Source organism: Centropristis striata, chromosome 20, assembly GCF_030273125.1.
Source record: "Centropristis striata isolate RG_2023a ecotype Rhode Island chromosome 20, C.striata_1.0, whole genome shotgun sequence".
Classification (NCBI taxonomy): domain Eukaryota; kingdom Metazoa; phylum Chordata; class Actinopteri; order Perciformes; family Serranidae; genus Centropristis; species Centropristis striata.
Window position 1 is genome coordinate 7,874,493 of NC_081536.1, and position 18,746 is coordinate 7,893,238.

An 18,746-nucleotide genomic window follows, 5' to 3' on the forward strand; every position below is an offset into this window, starting at 1 on the left:
ATATCAATGCATAAGAAGTGCAGTAGATACATACAACTATCTAGCATAGTACATAGTTTCTTTCCTGGCTTTATAAGACAGCTGGGACGTTGAGCAGTGGCTTACCCATATACAAAATTCCCCTGTAGGCCTATTAAAGAGCTTCTCTTGGAAACATTCCTCCTCTCGAAGGCAGAGCATACAGTACAGTTTAAACGTTGTATAACACAAAGCTATGTCATATTTATCTGGTTAATAAGGTGCTTGGTTATTTCATTGTCACCCACGTATTCTCATTTTTGTTTAACACAGAGCTTACATAACTGCACCACATTAAGCCAAACCATTAAATGCATTGTTGGTCTTCCAATAGTTTTAGAGGGCAGCATTCAGCATCGGCTGCTCTGTGACAGGCTCTCAGGAGAGGCCAAATCATGTAGTCTTATTATAGAGGAGACAAATCAAGTGTACCAAAACCCTCCCCTCCAGCCCTACTTTCTCAAGGTTATTTTCAAAGATAGCTCATGTCTTGGTACAGTATGTGGGTTGGGCTTTAAGTAAGCCCTGCCACTAGAGACATGGTGTAACCCTATGCAGTAGAAGTAAGGGGGCTTCAGAGGCCACAGAGAGACATGGGTGTAACTAATTTAAACCCCTGGGAGGCCTGAACGGGCGCTGGCTTTTGTCCCGACAGAATCAAGTCAGGCCACTTGAGTTCTGCGCCGTGCTTCACACACAGCGAAGGCACCGTCGACTTGTGTGTCAGCATTATAGCACTTAAAGGTAATGAGATTTATGCTTTCTGCATCATAAAGTATGACCGCCTTGAGAAACCCTTGAAACAATGGCGCCCGTGTTCTGCCTAGGAGCGCAAAACAGACTTACATCATATCAGAATCGCCACATTCCACAGTGAAATATGATTATGGACTCCAGAGAGGCATGTTCCTTCTGTCAGTGATATTGTAGCCGTCCCACAGCATATCTCTCAACAGCGTGCTTACTAGCTCCTCTTCCGCTCGCGGGAAGGAGTGCCACTTTTACAGCTGGCTGAATTCAAAGAGATGAATCCCTGCAAACACCCTGCCCACTCTGATAAGGATGTTCTTATTTACTCAATTCAGGAGCGTGCATCAGCAATATCTCTTAATAAAAACAGTCACATTCTCTATTTTTAAACATCTTGCACTGTGGGGGTGAAAGTGAGCAGGCTGCTGCAGCATTGCACAGAGTCCCTTTTGGTGGGAAGCCAGGCATCACTAATATTGATTTCTTTTATTTTAAAGTGCAGTATAATGAGCTACCTTCAGTCAAGATCTGTCACCATGCATTACTGTCGGACGGCACCAAATGAAAGCAATGCTGCCTTTCAGGCACTTTTAAATGTATCAGCTAGATGACTCTATGCAGACAGGCTGGAAAACAGGCACACTCTGCAAACGGATTGCATTTGTTCATCCACGCTTCTTTATCTCATGTGATCAACATCTAATGTTTATTTTCTTTTATTTGTTCCATACGTTCCTGCATGAGGAGCTATTTTGAAAGGATACAGAGATAAAGGGTAGCACCTCAGGGTGAAATGTATATAGAGGCTCCATTTCTAACATTATATCATAACTTTAGCCGTTGGGGCTGAGCTTGACTTCAGTCCTGTTTGAACATCTTTCCTCTGAACATGTGGTATTACAGTGCAGTGGCATCAAAATGTCATATTTTGAATTGATTGGCTCTTTAAGCAAGTTATCATCTGGTTCCCTCATTCATTTTTTAAATGTTCTTTCTCCTCACTGAGTGGACATAATTTCCCTTTCCTTTCTCAATAAATGACTTCATCGGAGACTTGAGTGATGAAATTGCTAGAGGAGGGCAGAAGTGTGGCTTGGAAAATGGTTCATACATTTGCAGATCATCAAAGCAAGTGACGCCAGCTTGCCAAATCTGACTTATTAAGAGCTTGACTTGGTGCACAAGCGCTTACTTTTCACAGGTATATTTTAGAGAAGGAACTTCTCCAAAATGTGTCAATAAATTAGGACAGATGGTTTCTGAAATGTGGAGGCAATAAGCATCCTGAGTGCATCTGTTATATAACTCTTACATAAAGAACAAAACAAAAACTATACAGCATCTAGATTACAGCAGGGCAGCCCTTCACATCGGCCAATCCTGCCTGAGGCTGAGATCAGGAGACATCCAGATGGCAAGTCTTTGTCTCTTTCTCTCTCTTTTCTTCTCCCTTTTTGACTCATGACTGCTGTTCAAGTCTTATTTTGCCTCTCTTGCTTAATAATAATGCCATGCCACAACAATATACGCCGGTGTAAGAGAAGATTTCTGAGCTGTAAGAACAAAAATAACAAGAATAACGAACTGGTCAGAACTGAAACATGTCCATTAAAATGCAGCTATCCACTAAATGTCTGTACAGTTTTCTACTTTTACATTTGAATCTGCATCTGTGTGCCATGCTCAAACCCAATTTGATTCAGGAGCAAAAGATTTTACCATAATTTTACATTTTCTTTGATAAAGTACATTAATAAATATAAATTATATGGTAAACCAATAAGCTACGCATGGATCATTTTTGTTACAAAACCAACTGAATTATACAAACTGAAAGAAGTGACGATGAAAGAAGAAATGCTTGAGATGCAGTGTGTCTAATGGCAGCTCCGTGCCTGATATTGGTGTGTGTAGTACACTGGTGCTGGGCCTCGCAGCAGATGCGCTGGCCTCTTCCCGTGTATGCACTAAGCAGGAGTAAAGAATCGTCACCGAGGCAGGTAATTGGCTGCTGTTTACATTGCTGTTGGCATACCCCTCCTCCCCTGCTTGACACATCTGTAGTGTTCATTAGAGCTGAGGAGCTCTGCGCTACACTGTGTTATCAAATCTGACCACTCAGGCTGTTCACTTTGCATGTTCCAATGGGAGTTCAGTGCTCATGTTCAAGTAAAGTTTAAGTTAAGTAGACCTTTAGAGTACTTTTGGATATGCATCTGTAATAGAGGAGCACTGGGTTGAGATTTGTGATTGAGACCTGCCTGAATGTGTTGAAACTATCCAGCAATAGGTGCAGATGCTTACCAGAAATATCATGTTATTTAGTTTGTTTTGTTCTTTTTAAATATCTTAATGTTTTGGTAGATACGCAAAGTATTATTGGGAACCAAGATAGCAGAGAAGCAGATATATAGAGAAAAAAACAAAAACAAAACGTACAAAAAACGGAAACTGTGTTTACAGAGGGGGACCTTGGAAAGGCGGAGAGAAGCAGTTAGTAGAGGAAGACTTACCCCAGGTGCTGCAACGCCAGATGGAGAAACAGCTGAATCAAGTCCAGGGAAATAGACTCGTCATCAGCTCCAGCCTCAAAACCTTCATTAAAACCTGAACCGAAGTAAGACGGACAAAATGAGGGACAAGGGTAGATGTAAACGCTAACAACAGCTCGTGAGAGGACAAATTAAAATTCAAAGTGGTTTCACGGCACAGTGATTTGACTCTGAAATCCAAGGCTTAATAGATTAAATCGCAGAATTATGTGCATGCCAACCTTTCTATTAATTACTGATTTCAGAACATATTAATTATACAACCACAGTCTATGTGTGTGCAGTAACTCGAGGAGAAAGGGACGAGTGCTCTTCATTATCTTCTTCATTATGGAAGTTAGGATATTATTCAGCAAATGCATCCTTTAATGAATTACAGTATGTATATCATATCATTAGGGCAGTTTGTCACGCCACATACCCTCTTGCCTCTTTGAGAAGCCAGATGATGATGATGTTTAGCTACAGAGGTGGCAGTAATTTGCTTATGAAGAGAGTTTTGTTTTAATCATATTAAATGTGTACTCTAAGCAACTTCACTGTTTGTAGTAGAGTAATCATCATACTGCTGTTGAGCTCTATTTGTAATACATTATCAAATGATGTCTTTCATACTTAGCACAGTTTATCTGAGCCACCTCCTCCCAGGTGATTATTATTACCACAAAGGTGATGCAAAAGGTATGTAATGCAGACAAGTAATATTGAATATATTATGACTCACACACAGTTACCTATGACTAAAAAGTGGGACACAAGAGGGAAATAAAATATATATGAGATGATAAACCGAGCTAACTATGAAGCTGTTACCACAGAGTTGGAAATAGCATCTTATAAGGCATGGATAGTTAAACTTGATTAATCCGTGTCTCAATGCATATGGTTACACTCCATAAGATAATAATGACAATGAACAAGATTAAGTGACTGGATATATACGAAATATATTTAGTCAATCTATGTTTTTTGCCCTTTAGTTGAGGCATTTTTGGTCTTTACACATGATTGAGATGGGACAGGAATTTTTTGTTACTCTGTCATGAGATTTGAATTGGTGCTGAACTCTTTTTTCACTAATACGCAATCTTTTATCACCGACAATAACTTCTTCATTAGCATCTGTATTACTGGTGGGATCGCTGCACGTTTTGTGTGTGATCACATTGCTAATGTACCTTCAATGCAGAAACGTGTAGCTTGTGTTTAAGGTCTTTAACTTACAACATTGCCACTTACTCATTTTAAAAAGTACACTGTGTAGTTTAAATTGGAAACAAACAAACAAGATTTTTGACAAGTACTTACACAGTGCACATTTTAAATTGGTGGAACGCGATGCCTACCAAAGAACATGTCTCATTATGTACTGTACGATGGTGACTTGGCACAACACGTCCCCATATCTTTCCTGTCTCTACCTCTCTCCAATTTCAGCAAATGTGTATCCAGCAGGGCACTGGGAATCCTTTCACTTGTGGCTGTGGGAACACAACAATGGACCATAATAGCACATAAACTGCATATTGTGAGGTGGCAAAGTCTGTGAGTGAGTGAGTGAGTGAGTGAGTAAGTGAGTGAGAGTGAGTGAGTGAGTGAGTGAGTGAGTGAGTGAGTGAGTGAGTGAGTGAGTGAGTGAGTGAGTGAGTGAGTGAGTGAGAGAGATTTTGAAGGTAGCACGTGGAGTTTTTATTATAAACAGTTTCGCTCACGTTGAAAGTTTTTCTAAAAACTGCCCTGCGTGCCTCTTGAAGTTCTGACAAACATGTTGAATGCATTTCCTACCTCATAAAGCAAAGCCTTTTGTTTTTGATTGCTCTAAGCCCTGCACTGTTTACAGTGGGCTTGCGGTCTTCTTCTCTTTTATTGCCGTATTGCTACTTTTAGAGCACATTACTGCCACCAACTGTTAACACGCTCCGCAGCTGGAAGAAATGTGCATGACCTTATACTGCGATCAAGGCGTGCATGTGCATTCTTGTAAACACAGTGGCAGAAGATGCAATATAAACAATGAATTGTTATAAAAGAGTGCTCTAAAGCTCTAGCAGTGGTCAAAAAATAAGCTATCACTGTAGCTAGCTGTAACTGAAGACAGATTAGCTTTTGGAGGGATAACAATTTCATCTGATAATAAAACGTACAAATTAAAAGATAAATTAAAAGAAACACTAGAATAAAATATATCACAATGCAATGGAAGGGTTTGATGAGAATGAAAATGAACAGTGCTGCCACTAACCATTTCTCTTTTGATTAACCAAAAAGATATTTTATCAATTAGTTGATGACGATTAATTTTCCTCCAAATATTCAAATTGACCATTTCATTTAAGTTGATTTTATTTTTGACAAACTGTATGTTATTGTATAATATATTAGGAGCACCTTTTTACTAAAATGAGAATAGCTGGTCCATCTTGAAGGTCAACCCGAGCTTGTGGTAATGTTAACTTCACAGCTGGTAACCGCCTTAACTTTAATCAGCTGGTGGCAGCAAGTAATGGGAACTTGGCTTGGGGTTTAAGCAGTTGTAGCATTTATTCACCTAAAAGCCTAAAATGTACGCAATAAAAAAACCTCAATATAACGATACTGCTAACTTCAAGTTCAGTCCCACACGTGCAATATGCATGCCGTGTGTATGTGTGGGCAGCGCAATGTGGATGTTGTGTGTGTTTGGGTGTGTGTGTTTGTGGTTGTGGTTGCTATACTTTCCTGTTTATGCTTCTGTGTACACGACATGCACATGCAAGTGTGTGTGGCTGTCATGTTATTATCTGTGCAGCTGTGTGCTGACTCTCTCTTTCTCAACAACCAGGTCAGTGTCACTGCAGCGACCAGTACATGTAGATAAACGCAGCAGCGCACAGTCTCCCCCTGCTCACCTGCTGGTAATGTAATGACACCCGAGAGCCAGATAACAAAAACAATGCATCAACTGAGTAAATATCTTAAGGAACAATGGTGTTTGCCGCATTCGTAGAGTTCAAGAAACTTAAAAACGCCTTACTTTTATGTTGCTTTTTTACCAATGTGTATCTGTTGCAACTATATCAAACCAAAAGTCCAGTTTGAATCCCTTTAGAAGACATTTTCAGGTCCAAAAGATATTTCAGCCAATCTGTTCCTTGTTTCCTCTCCACAAGGACAGTTTACCTGCACATTTTAAATCCAATTCTTGCTTAAACATGCTCATTAGTGCTACTTGGCCCCCAAACAGAAACCAGTATACTCTTGATGCCAGAGTACTGTTGCTTTCTCACAGACCGTAAACAACTACAGTCTTTTTTTTTTTTTTTTTTTTACCACATCAGTAGATTTCTGGAGCCACAATTGATGCCATCATGTAGACCTAACAACTTATTCCATAACAAGTTTGTGTGGGATAGCTGGAGAGGAGATATTAAATACCGTTCCTGAAAGTCAGTCCCAGTTTGGCCCCATCACCGTGATGTCAGGGCCTGGACAGCCCCACTCAGGGACCTCTCGCTCATTCTATTGCCTTCCTGATTGCCATGGGAGATTAGCCGACCCCAGGACCAGAGAGGAGCTAGTATTACTCACCTTGACCATGCCCTCTCTGCTCTGCAGGTTTCCAATCAGAACTGGCGCCAAGCTTCCATTCCCCAGCAACCACACTTGGAGGTCATGGTTCTCTGAAACATCTGCTTGTGACAAATAGCTGCTGGGAGGTTGGCCCACCGAGACAAGATGAGAGGGTCTGCGTAATGGAGAGAGGGAGAAAAGGTACAGTATGTGAACAGGACAGGTCTACAGAGTGAAGAGCCCCCAGGCAGGGGAACAATCCTCAAGGCAGCCCTGGTGCAAATCGCCAAAAGAAAGGCGACATTGTCATAATTGTAGAATATCACACTGAGCAGTGCTTGCAGAGAGAGTCAAAGTAAAACACAGGTCGTTAATGAAGTTGTGTTTTTTTTTTTATTTCTATAATCATCAAATATTAACTTTATTTTGGGGGATTGAGGCACTGAAAGTTTTTACTCTGAGCAAACAAGCCTATAATTTTAATAACATTAACCAACGTTGAATATTTTTTTTTTTACAGTCCAACCTCCTGACTCTCTTTGATCATGCATGCATCGCATGCTCACTCCTGAGAATTTCTGCTATAGTCCTTTCTGATTACCATCTAAGCATATGTCTTACCTTCATTTCACCTCAAAACTTTCAGAAAACACACTTAAAGAAGGAAGCAGAGAGAGAAAGACAGAGAGAGATGGTGATCATGTTTTAAACATGAGGGGGTTTTGTTGCCTGTGTTTTGCTCTCAGCCATAATTAAATTCTTAATTAGCGAGCCCTCTGGAAGAATTACATGAAGATGGAATTCAATTTAGAGCCCTAACTCATTTGGCCAACAGTAAAGGAGAAAAGAGAGAGGAACAGACAGCGCAGAGGTAAGGAGGCAAGGCCAGCGGCAACAAATGAGCACAGTGTTTTAACTTTAACTCGCTGTGTTAATGCTGCTTCTGCAAATATATCTGTATCTACTAAATCTTGATGAAGAGCTCAGTGAACCACAGCCGCCTCTATAGCCTCCATTTACACCAACCCACAGAGGGCTGGAAGATAGACTGATGGGGTGTCATTATTTATTTCTTCATCTTGGACTTATGCCCTTGCACCCATTTATTGTACACTGTACTGAGTGTGTACTGAGGATATGTCATTGCAGTGCTGAATGGATGGACTGCCTGCTGTGCAGCAGGCCTGTTCGGGTGTACTCGGGTACGAACTTCATAGATAGAGGACATGGTTAAGTTAGCTTTATCATTAAACTAACTTTAGGCAAGAAAAAGTTGTTGAAAAAGTGCTACAGTTAAAATGAATTCATCACGTCTCCCCCGTCATACACATTTCATGATCCAGATCATCTCTCTCCTTAACCCTGAGATGTAACCATGCCATGCTGGACCAGGAAACCATCAAGCTCTACCCACAGGCTGACCTGATAACTTTAACTCATCGAAGTGGGAAATAGAGAATCCATTTTTTAATATGTCTGCTGAGGTCTTTAGTCATGCCTGGCCTCTCCCTGTGCCAGTCTGGCCTACCCCGAAACAGCTGTGACATAGCTGTGAGGCTCAGAGGAGGAGTGTGGATTTGCCGCAGCCCTTTGATGTGTCAGCAGTGCGTTGGCGGCACACCTCTGTGCAATATTGAAATGTGATGCAATGACGATAGGTAAGGTTGAAGAACTGCCAGGGGCTAATTGAAAATGCTCTGCCCTGCACGTTCTTCCTTGGCTCTAGGTCCTCAATTCACCCCTTGAAATTGCAGATGTGTTGTGTGTTTGTGTGGGTGGATGTGAGCGTGTGAGTGTGAGCCAGTGGTTTTGTGTAGCCACGTGCAATTGTACAACATATACGTTTATGTTTGCATATGTGCTAGTGCAAGTTAGCAGGAGTGTACTGAACAAAACAATAACTCCTGGGTTTTTTTTTACCTGTTTTTTTTTCTAAAAATAAACTTATAATAATAGATTAATTTATTTTGAAAAATCCTTACTCCAGTCAGAATACCGACTCCATGAACTTATGGTGAGCTAGAGGGTCAACTCCCAGGTGATCCAGTGAGCAGAGAGGCAAGCTGACAAATTTACTCATGGTCCGACCTTCGCGGGCACTGCAGAGCTCTGCTGATCTGGAAGTAAGCAGCCGGCATCCTGGGAGAAAGGAGGCCTCACGGCCGATGGAGTGGAGCTGAGAGTGAGGGGGATGATTGTGCAGTCAGATCAGCTCTGCGGAGGCGAGGGTTTAGAGGCTTTAACGTGTACGCAGCACATGTAATCCCCGAGCCCCAGGGTAGGACTGTGTGCCAGTAGGATTCTCAGCAGCGCTGCCATTCTGACGAAGACTCAGAAAAGATATTTTATGATAAATATATTCACTAATTTAATTCTAGGATGCATCAGCTTTCTTCCGACTCTCCACAAAGTCTAACAGACTCAGGGTTCTGATGCTTATCTTTCAGCTATACATAAAATACCCCTGGAGGGACGGTTTGTCTGCTTGCATCTCAACCTATTAATGGATTTGCTTTGATTCATCAGCAGATTTAATGAGAGTGTGAAGATCCAGTGTGCAGCTCTGCATGACAACCCCATCATCTTATTAACTTATTAGACATACTATTGAAAATATCAGGGGTATTGGATTACCAATTCTCCATTCCCTCAGTAAAAAGTGGAAACTGATCTCCCGAACAAGAAGATGAGGACAATGTGCTTATTGAAGTTTACTGCGTTCTGTGTTCTCCGCCTCCTCTTCCTCCTGTCTCTACCCTTCCCTTCCCTTGGTTCACACCTCCCAGAGGGAGGGTGAGGAAACCACGCATCAGCAATGCCGCATTGTGCAGAAAAAAGCAGACGGAAAAAGGTTCTTTGCAGAATACTGTTGTTTTGTAAGACATAAGCCTGTTAAGAGTTAGTCATTTTTTGTGCAGATTTTGAGGCAAAAAACTGTGCAAAAAGCCATGCTTGGTCTTAAGAAACATCAGCAATAGCAGGAAGGTGGATGCCCATATGACAAAACAAACTGATGTTGAGTTAAAATACAATGTATGTTACATTTTGTACATGTTAGTTGACCTGATTTATTGGTGTTCTTCAAAAAAAATCTGTATTTTTCCATCAACTATTAAGATGACAATAATCCTAAAATTATTCCAATCAGCCCCCCAGGCCACATTCATTTTAACCTTGTGTGAAACTAAGTGAGTGATTTCAAATATATTATAGCAACTGAGAGTGCTGCTTAATTTAACCTTTGTAAGTATGATTACTCACTGGTGGAGTTGATCATTTCCTTTTCAAAGTAGCATTAATTATCTGCCTGCAATCATATCAATCTTCATTTCATAACCTTGAATTAATCTCCCAGTTTTCTGACTAGGCAGCTACTTTCTGTGAGCGTGCAAGCAACAGTTGATGTAACTCATAATCTATGCAATCAGATATGCGCATGAGCCACGAAGAGGATCTTGATCTTCTAAGAGGTCTTCAGAGGAAATCAATCTCACGAGAATGTGAAAAAAGTGAACACTGAAAATCAGACAGAATACACATGACTTAATGTGGGCTTATTATCATAATAACTGCCGCATCCATAAGTAACCCTACCATTTTGAATAGAAAGGTTTGAACGTGTATTGTATTCCCACACTGATATGCACGACCAAATGAACAAATTAAATCAGATTATTAGATTAAAGGAAAAGTGTAATCAGGATTTTACGCGTTAGTGAAGATTCTTAAAGGCAGCGTGTGATGTTTGTGTTCATTCACCTCAAAGGAGACGAGGGCTGAGCTGTTTAGCCAATGGAAAATTACACCTCATAATGTCTTACAAGTGCATATCTGAGCAAGAATAAATGAAATTTCAATCCCTTTCAAGCATCTCTGTCTCATGCTGCCACAGAAGTAAAAGTCATGGTTCAGGGCATTAATTATTTCTCTGCCATTCAATAAGTGAAACTCATTTCAACAATAACTCAAGCTCTTATTTTCTAGAACCTCTGTATTTTGTGTGAAGTACCTGTCAGCTAGGAGACTGCCTTGAGACAAGCTTATTTATTCCATCACCTGTCTACTACATGTCTCTGAGCCTTGTGTGCCGCCAGCTTGACATGCTACAGGGAGTCCACGATATCTCCCCCTATTAGGAATCCAACTTTAACATGGGGAGCAGCTCCATGCTGACATGCAGAGCAGATTGATGGGTGCTGTGCTACTTTTAAATACAATTTTCTGCTGGTTTGAGGGGGTTAATTATATCTAGGTCACTGTTTTTTTGATGAGATCTAAGGATGTGTAGCAACCAACACAAGTGAAGAAAAAAAAAAGCTGTATATAAGGAAGAGCACAAACACAAAAAAGCATTTGCATGTACGTGTGCATGTGCAAACAGCTCAGACGCACATGCACAAACACACACAGTGCGCAGTGAATCCACAAATACAACATTCAGCCTCCAGAGCAACTAAGCCACTGGATGGATGCCTGGAAACTGGGTCATCTAAAGCCTTAAATGCAGTCTTTTTTTTCAGATTCTAAGTAATTCTTTTAATCTTCAACATCTTGCATTTGCATTCGCCTTTGCGTTAGATGCTGGAGAATATGTTGAGCAGTGAAACAAGCATAAACTGTCCCAGATTACAGTCTGAAAAAGAGCTGGTGGCCATGCACCCCAACAGTGTCATGCTGTGTGTCAGAACATTCTGACCTAGCAAAAATCTGATCGAGATGTTACCAGCAAAGGGTGCAACTCAAGAGCAAAATGTACAGTACATTCAGTGGGGAAAATAAATCTATATCATCCTCCAATTACTGCAGAGTAATCCCACAGTATAGAGTACACAGAGGAAAAAACAGGTAAATGCAAAAGCTCAGCTCTTACTTTTAACTGTAGTTTCCAGGCTGAGAATCAGCTTCTGGTTGCCACAACTAAAAATATAGTTGCCATTTTCAGTCACTTTATATTTCATGTAATTGATATTCTGTTATGTACATCAACTTAATACTGAAAATGTGACATAAAAGAATGAAAGCTTTATTACAGTAAGTATTACTTCTGTGAATTTGATGTGTCATCTTTTGAGGTATATACAGTCATGGAAAAAATGATTAGACCATTGTTTTCTTAAATTTATTGTTCATTTTTATGCCTGGTACAACTAAATGTACATTTGTTTGGACAAATATAATGATAACAACAAAAATATCTCATAAGAGTTTATTATAACAGCTGATATCTAGCCATTTTCCATAGTTTTCTTGATAATAACCAAAATCATTATCAAGAAAACCATTAAAAATGACTAGATATCAGCTCTTAAATAAAACTCTTATGAGCTATTTTTGTTGTATCATTATATTTGTGCAAACAAATGTACCTTTCATTGTACCAGGCATTAAAATGACCAAGAAATTGAAGAAAACAAGGCTGGTCTAATCATTTTTTGACTGAATATTGTCTATGGTTTGCAGTATAATTTTCCATTAAGCCTAAACCTGGCTTAAAAAAAAAAAATACAAAAAAAATTGCTCTTCTTCTTCTTCTTTTCTATTCTTTTCTTCTTTAACATATAGCACTCCTGTAGCGATGACAGTTAGCTCTTAAAGTTATGTACTTACTTGATTCCTGTGGTCTATGTCTAGTACCTTCAGGTTGAATGCACTTATTGTAAGTCGCTTTGGACAAAAGCGTCTGCTAAATGACATGTAATGTAATGTAATGTAATGTACTTCACCATCACTAGACTTTACAAATCTAGTCTTTTGTTCAGGTTCATCTTATATTTGTTAGATTATTTTCAACTTGCACATTCATTTGCTTTACCATTGCCTCTAAAACACATGCATGTGCACACACGAGTGAACGCACCAATGCATGTGCAGTGTTTATGATTCCAGTTCTGACTGTAACAGCAGTATTTAAGTTTACTCATGCAACAAATTATTATTAATTTGTATTTTGTTTTGGGGTGCAAAGTTTTGCTGTTAGGGTTAGGGTTGTCAAAAAAGTAATACAAAGTACGTTTTATATGTTACTTTCTGATATCTTAATATTTTGTGCCACCTCTGAACACTTCATAGAGATTTTCCACATGGGCAAACAGAGCAATCAAGGGTGACATTATTGGTAAAATCCCTTGTGGTCTCTAAAATCTCAACCTCTCCATGGTCAGCCAGTGTAATTAGGTCATTCTCAGTGGGGGTTGTTAATATAACCCTTGATACTGTTATATACTAGAGGCTCAATATTTAATAAAATCTGCATTAATTCTTAACCTGTAAATCTAGATGTGAGACATATTCTCCTGCATTCATAAAGAGCGTCACACTGACTTCCTGCCTGTGGCATACTGCCTTTCTGAACAATCTGGATATATGTATGTATTGTATGCTCTCTGCTGTATAACTAACACTGTCATCTTGAAATAAATGTGTGGGCCTGCTGTTGCTACACAATAAAAACATTTTTTTTCTTAGACTTGGAAAACTATTGCCAGGTTCCTGCGCTGATGCCACCAAGATAAAACCAAGTACATTCTTTATTCTGGGCAAATAAATTCATATTCTGATTAATGAAAGTCAGTACTTTTATGTTCACTTGAGTAATGTTTAAAGAACGTCTAACTTGCAAGCGAGCAATTTTTAGACATAAGAGTAATGAGTACAAAGATGTGTCCTTTAGGGTAGCAAGACACATTATTCTGGACTGTACCTGATCAAAATAGAAACCATTTATAAGACATGTGCTGATAGGATACGCCTTCACCCATCAAATTGTGTGAGAGGACCATACCAAAATACATTCATTTTGGTGTTGCTGATGGTAGTAAAAGAAAGGCTGTGTGTTAACTTCAAAACACACAAAAACTCAGGATAAGGAGGTCTTTTACTACTGATTTTTCTTTTATAATAATTTTAACCAAGAAATTATCCCTCAAGTAAGAGGTTGTTGAAATGCCACAAAATCTGTGGTGCAGTTTGTCGCAAGTCCAAGTGTAATCAGAACTTAGGTAATTATTGGAAGAGATCACGCAGCACAAGCTGTTATAGATATTCTTAGACAATAGACAGATAGCCAGGGGCTTCTTATGTTTGGGAAACTGTGTACAAAATGCTAGAATTAGCCAAGAGCCAATTTGAAGTGCCAAGGAGCACATTTCCAAACTCAGTGAAAGTGCTTAACTGGCATGAACACCGAGAAGGTTAATTGGGAGTGCAGAGAAATCATTTCATTGCCTTTAACCACAGTTTGTTCCAAAGAAAACAAACTGTAAGCACAATTCAGCCATTAGAGAGGGACATTTGTTAACTTATTCTTCTCTCACAGAAACGTTTAGCATTTAACTTCACAGCGACTGGGGCCGTTTTCCCAAATACTGATGGCCAACTTCATCAGCTGGAACACCATTATGCAGATACTGTTCTGAATTCCTATCTGCAATTTTCAGATGGAGTTTTGCATTATTAGGCTGCTGCTCTGATTTATTCTCACTGATGCTGTAGATCAATCTAAATGATGCCTTTCATTTCATGGGTTGTTTGGAATGATGCATGTTAGTGCTCTTTAATTGAGATGTTCAGCCCCTCCCCAGCGTCCCATCCTGACATTTACTGGGGGTTCCGATGAAAAAGAAAATTTGCATATCAAACACTGGTTAAACCATTCTCCCGGGAGTTTTTTTTCTCCATAAAGCCTAGTTATTTTCTCTGTTGTTTGTTTGTTTATTATTTCTCGGATCATGATTATTTGATTATTTTAAAATGCATGTGTCAGGAGTGTTTACAGCATGAGTGTAGGTGATGTTGGGAGGATCTGAGGGTTGCTGTATTGAAGTTCAATAAACAGCGTGATACATATGTTAGGAAGAAGGTCCTTCTTGAGTCTAAAGTTTGGTATTCACTGACTTTTTCAGGCCCGATTCCTTGGCTTTGGGTTCATCATACCGAGTACTGATACGATACGAGTGTTTAATTAATAAGTTGTATCATTTTATGTGTCATTTTGAGCAGCAGCTTGAAGCAAACCACATTTACCTTTATAGATCAATGTACACTTAGGGTCGGCAGAATGGGTGGTCAAAACGTCAAATAGACCGGTCCTCATGTCCCATGTGAAATCAGTATCAGTGTTTTTACCTAAAGTTATGTTACTTAACTTCCTTGCTCAATTCCAGTAGTTATGTCAATTTATTTCACTTTTTTTCACTATAGTTTGTAACGCAGATTTTATCCTAAGCTTAAGGAAGTAGTTTTGTTGCAGAAATGTAACAAAACGTTGACTGTTTTCCAATGTTGATGTCGTGTTTAAAACCGTAATCACTATATTTTGGTATAAGGAAGTGCTGATCAATTTTGGAAATGCTCCAGTGGGTCTTTTTTGAGAGTTTGAGAAAGCAACGTATGAAAAACAACACCTTTGACCAACTTATTGCAAGCGATATTTTTTTTTTATGTGTAGGGCAATGATACTCAATTTATGGCCCGCAGGCCAGGTGGGGCCTGATTCACACTGGTTGTTTTTTTGTTCTTGGACTGTAAATAAAATGCCTGAATGCATGAAAAAGCATCAATAGAGCATCAAAAAAGAACCAGAGAGGAACCCTCAGACCGCAAGTCCCAAATGTCCTCAGACAAGGCTAACAAATATATCTGTTAAATCTTAAAAAAAAATAAAAATAAAGGTTGTGTATTTACTGGCTCCTCAATATCTGTACTGGTGAATCCATTTCCAATGTAAGAGTAAGAGTAAGAATCAGAAATCTCAAAGGAGAGAGTATGCACTGAAAGCACCAATTTCACGAAACAATAACATCTGATAATGTCAAATAGCAAACTGGGCCTCTCAGCACATGCATGAATGTATACTGGTAGGATTAGAACTGCACCAAGCACAAAGTCTTATTATTTTTTCTAACAGTAAGGCCCAACACATGTGGCAGCATCCCCCTCTTCTTCTCCCATTACCACAACTAGCCTTCATAAATAATTAAAGATTTAATCTGTGATATTTTCAAAAGGTCAGAGGCACAACAAAGAGAGAGAAATGCCAGTCCTTCCTCTGCAGGAGCACATTTGGTAATCACTCGACACAGGGTTTATGTTTTCACCTGAAAGCTCTATCAAGTGGGCCAAGAGATATGATGATGTGTTATTGGGAGGGGGGGGGGGGACACCATAACCAAACAGTGTTGAATCTGCCATTGTCACAAAGACACCTCATGAATGTTTCATCCTTTTGTCTGGAAGTGTGCAGGAGTGATGTCTATGGGAGCCGCTGTGTCCCTGAGACCCGAGCTACTGGATTCAGTGACAACCCGGAGAGGACAGCGCCACTTAGCCTGGCCACAGGTTCGGATCGAGGGGGCCACGCACACTTTCATGCATAAACGTCTGCTTCATGCATTAAATGGATGTGGTCCTGATGGATTTCTTCTCCTGATGCATTATCAATGAGACCTGCTCTCTGCATCACAGCCCCAGCCCAGACAGAAAGGGCTCTATCATTTATTTCCCTCTTCAGTGCTTCTCTCCACTAAGAACCAATGGAAATTTAAAGAGCCGCCTCAAGGTGCAGTGAGGCGTCATTGAAGTGGCATAGGGTTTTTATATGTTTTGCAACTTCAAAGCCGCCAATAATAATTCAAAAACATTAATTCTGCTTCACATCATGTGCATAATGTATATGATCATGTACAACTACTTGAAATTGCATGTGATCTTTTAAATCTCTTACTATTTTTATTGTTTTGCTTTTTGCAGAGAGGCTATATATTATGCTAAAGTTGTCAAACTGAGTTACCATAGTTTGACTCACTGAATATGTAGGAGTTCTAAAGTAGATCGTTTTTTATTGAAATCATATTCATTTTCTGTCCACTCCGTTAGTGCAGCTGACTCATCTGCATGTTCTCTCAGCTCAGAGCTGAAGGTTTTTATCTTGTCATGCCACCCAGTACGACGTGGAGTTAAAGTTTCCCTATACTTTGATGGTGTTGAAGTTAGCCTTACTCTCTCTCTTTGTGTCTCCCACACACACTCACACTTCATGACACAGTTGACTAATATTCCTTTTGTTCTGTCTCCTCCATAAACCTGGAAGAGGGGATGCTGTCAGACAGATATGAGAGGCTGATTGTGTTTATCTTGCAAACAGTGAAAAAGACTTTGATTTGATTTGATGTTGTTTGTGCCTTTATAGTCAAACACGGCATCAACAAACTGGTGGAGGTTTTGTTTCAGGGGCTAGATGCTTTTTTTTTCTTTTTTTAAAATAAATTTGGTAATTGTTTCCTGCATAACTGTCCACCTGCCAAACCAGCACCTCTCCTCTGCACATTTTCTCATCATTTTATGTACAATCTCTTATGTTCACTCTCAAACCCAATTATCTTTCCCATCTTCTTTTAATATTATTATTTCTTTCTGCAAACTGCTTCTTGCTGTTGCCTTCTTTTATACTTATTTCAAGGTTTCTCGTGACCAGAAAGTTTATAGTGTTTGTACAAAATACAAGAAGACAGAAAAAGTGTCAAGGAGGCAGGTTGTGGGCCAGACTGTAAAGAAGATATTGTTACCAGCAGGGCATCCTGTTCTTCCTGTTTTCTTTACAATGTCCCTCTCTCATATTCTACTTACTGTAGTCCTCACCCATACTTTTTTCAATCTGTCTGTTATTTGTCATTCCAGATATCTATCTGGCATTCTTAACTGATTATCCGATAGATTAATTAATATAATATGAGTTATGCTGTGTCCAAGTGCTTGATCCTTTCCTGCTTTCTGTGGGTCTGAGGGGTTTTTTACTTGTCAGAGGTTGTGTCTGGTGTCCTTTGTTTGTAGCACCGACTGTTTTTAACCTCCATTCTGCCTTTGAGTTAGTATGTTTCTGTCAGGCAGCAAACCCAGCTTGGCAGGCCCAAAACAGCCAGCCTTTCCATTAAACATTCATGAACTGCAGTGCAGTGGCACCAATGCAGAAAGGTCACTAAAGAATGATCGGTTTAGTCGGGTATAGCTCTGCGCATCAACACGCCTGCCTATAATAAATAAATATGTTCCCTACAGACCTGCACCTGGTAGCCCATTCCTTTTATAATAGAAAAAGAAAATCCCATTGTTGTTGTTGTCCCTACTGAATATGGTATTGAAGCAAATGATGTGGCACAGTCAAATATAAGTCACTGACTCCTATCCAACACCTGTGTCTTTGAATGATGAGGTCATGGATTGTTCAAAAAGGAGCAGTTCACCCAAAACATAAGAGAAATTATTTTTCTCCAAAGCATAGTGTTTTGCAATGACTTTTTGTTTTTCAAACCTTGCTGGAGCTTTAAATATGACAGCGTCCTTGTCTAATGTGTGCAAGTTGAGTGGTTGCTAAAGCTGCACAATTCTTTGGTGAAATCTTCTGCGTTTGTGGCAATCAAAGGTCGAAAAGAAATATACACTTGAAAATTTAAATACCAATACCGTTACAAATGAAATGACACACTCACTAGAAATAAGTCACAGACCTCGTTGTGAGTAGTTCCTACCTTCTACTCAAAGCTAAACCGCTTGCAGACGTGATTTGGTAAAAAGAAGTTCTCAATAAAAAAATCACAACGAGGTCTGTGGATTACTTTGAATAACCATGTCACTGTATTTGAAAAGAGAAATGCATGCCGACTTTTTATAATTTAATTCTTTGGTGCTTTGAGGGGCATGCTGCATTGGGATGAAGTTGTACTGATACTACCAGACTCCTCCAAGTCACATTGCTGAAGTGTGTAATTATGTTCAGCGGATGATGGTGAATGATGGCTACAGGGATTTAATGAACTGAAAGAGACTACTTTTACAGTGCATGACCTACAAGGAAAGGTCTTTGTGTGCACTTCTCCCAACTAC

General features: G+C 39.6%; 1 long non-coding RNA gene across 2 annotated transcripts in view; it reads right to left on the bottom strand.

Annotated features, from left to right (window-relative positions):
• Nucleotides 1–18,746, bottom strand: part of LOC131993352 (uncharacterized) — a 94,523-nt gene that overhangs the window by 63,259 nt on the left and 12,518 nt on the right. For both annotated transcript variants that reach the window (XR_009396303.1, XR_009396304.1), the window contains exons 4-5: nt 6,888–7,044; nt 3,282–3,375 (exon numbers count right to left, since the gene is read on the bottom strand). This is a non-coding gene — a long non-coding RNA (uncharacterized LOC131993352). The remainder of the gene's footprint in view (nt 1–3,281; nt 3,376–6,887; nt 7,045–18,746) is intronic.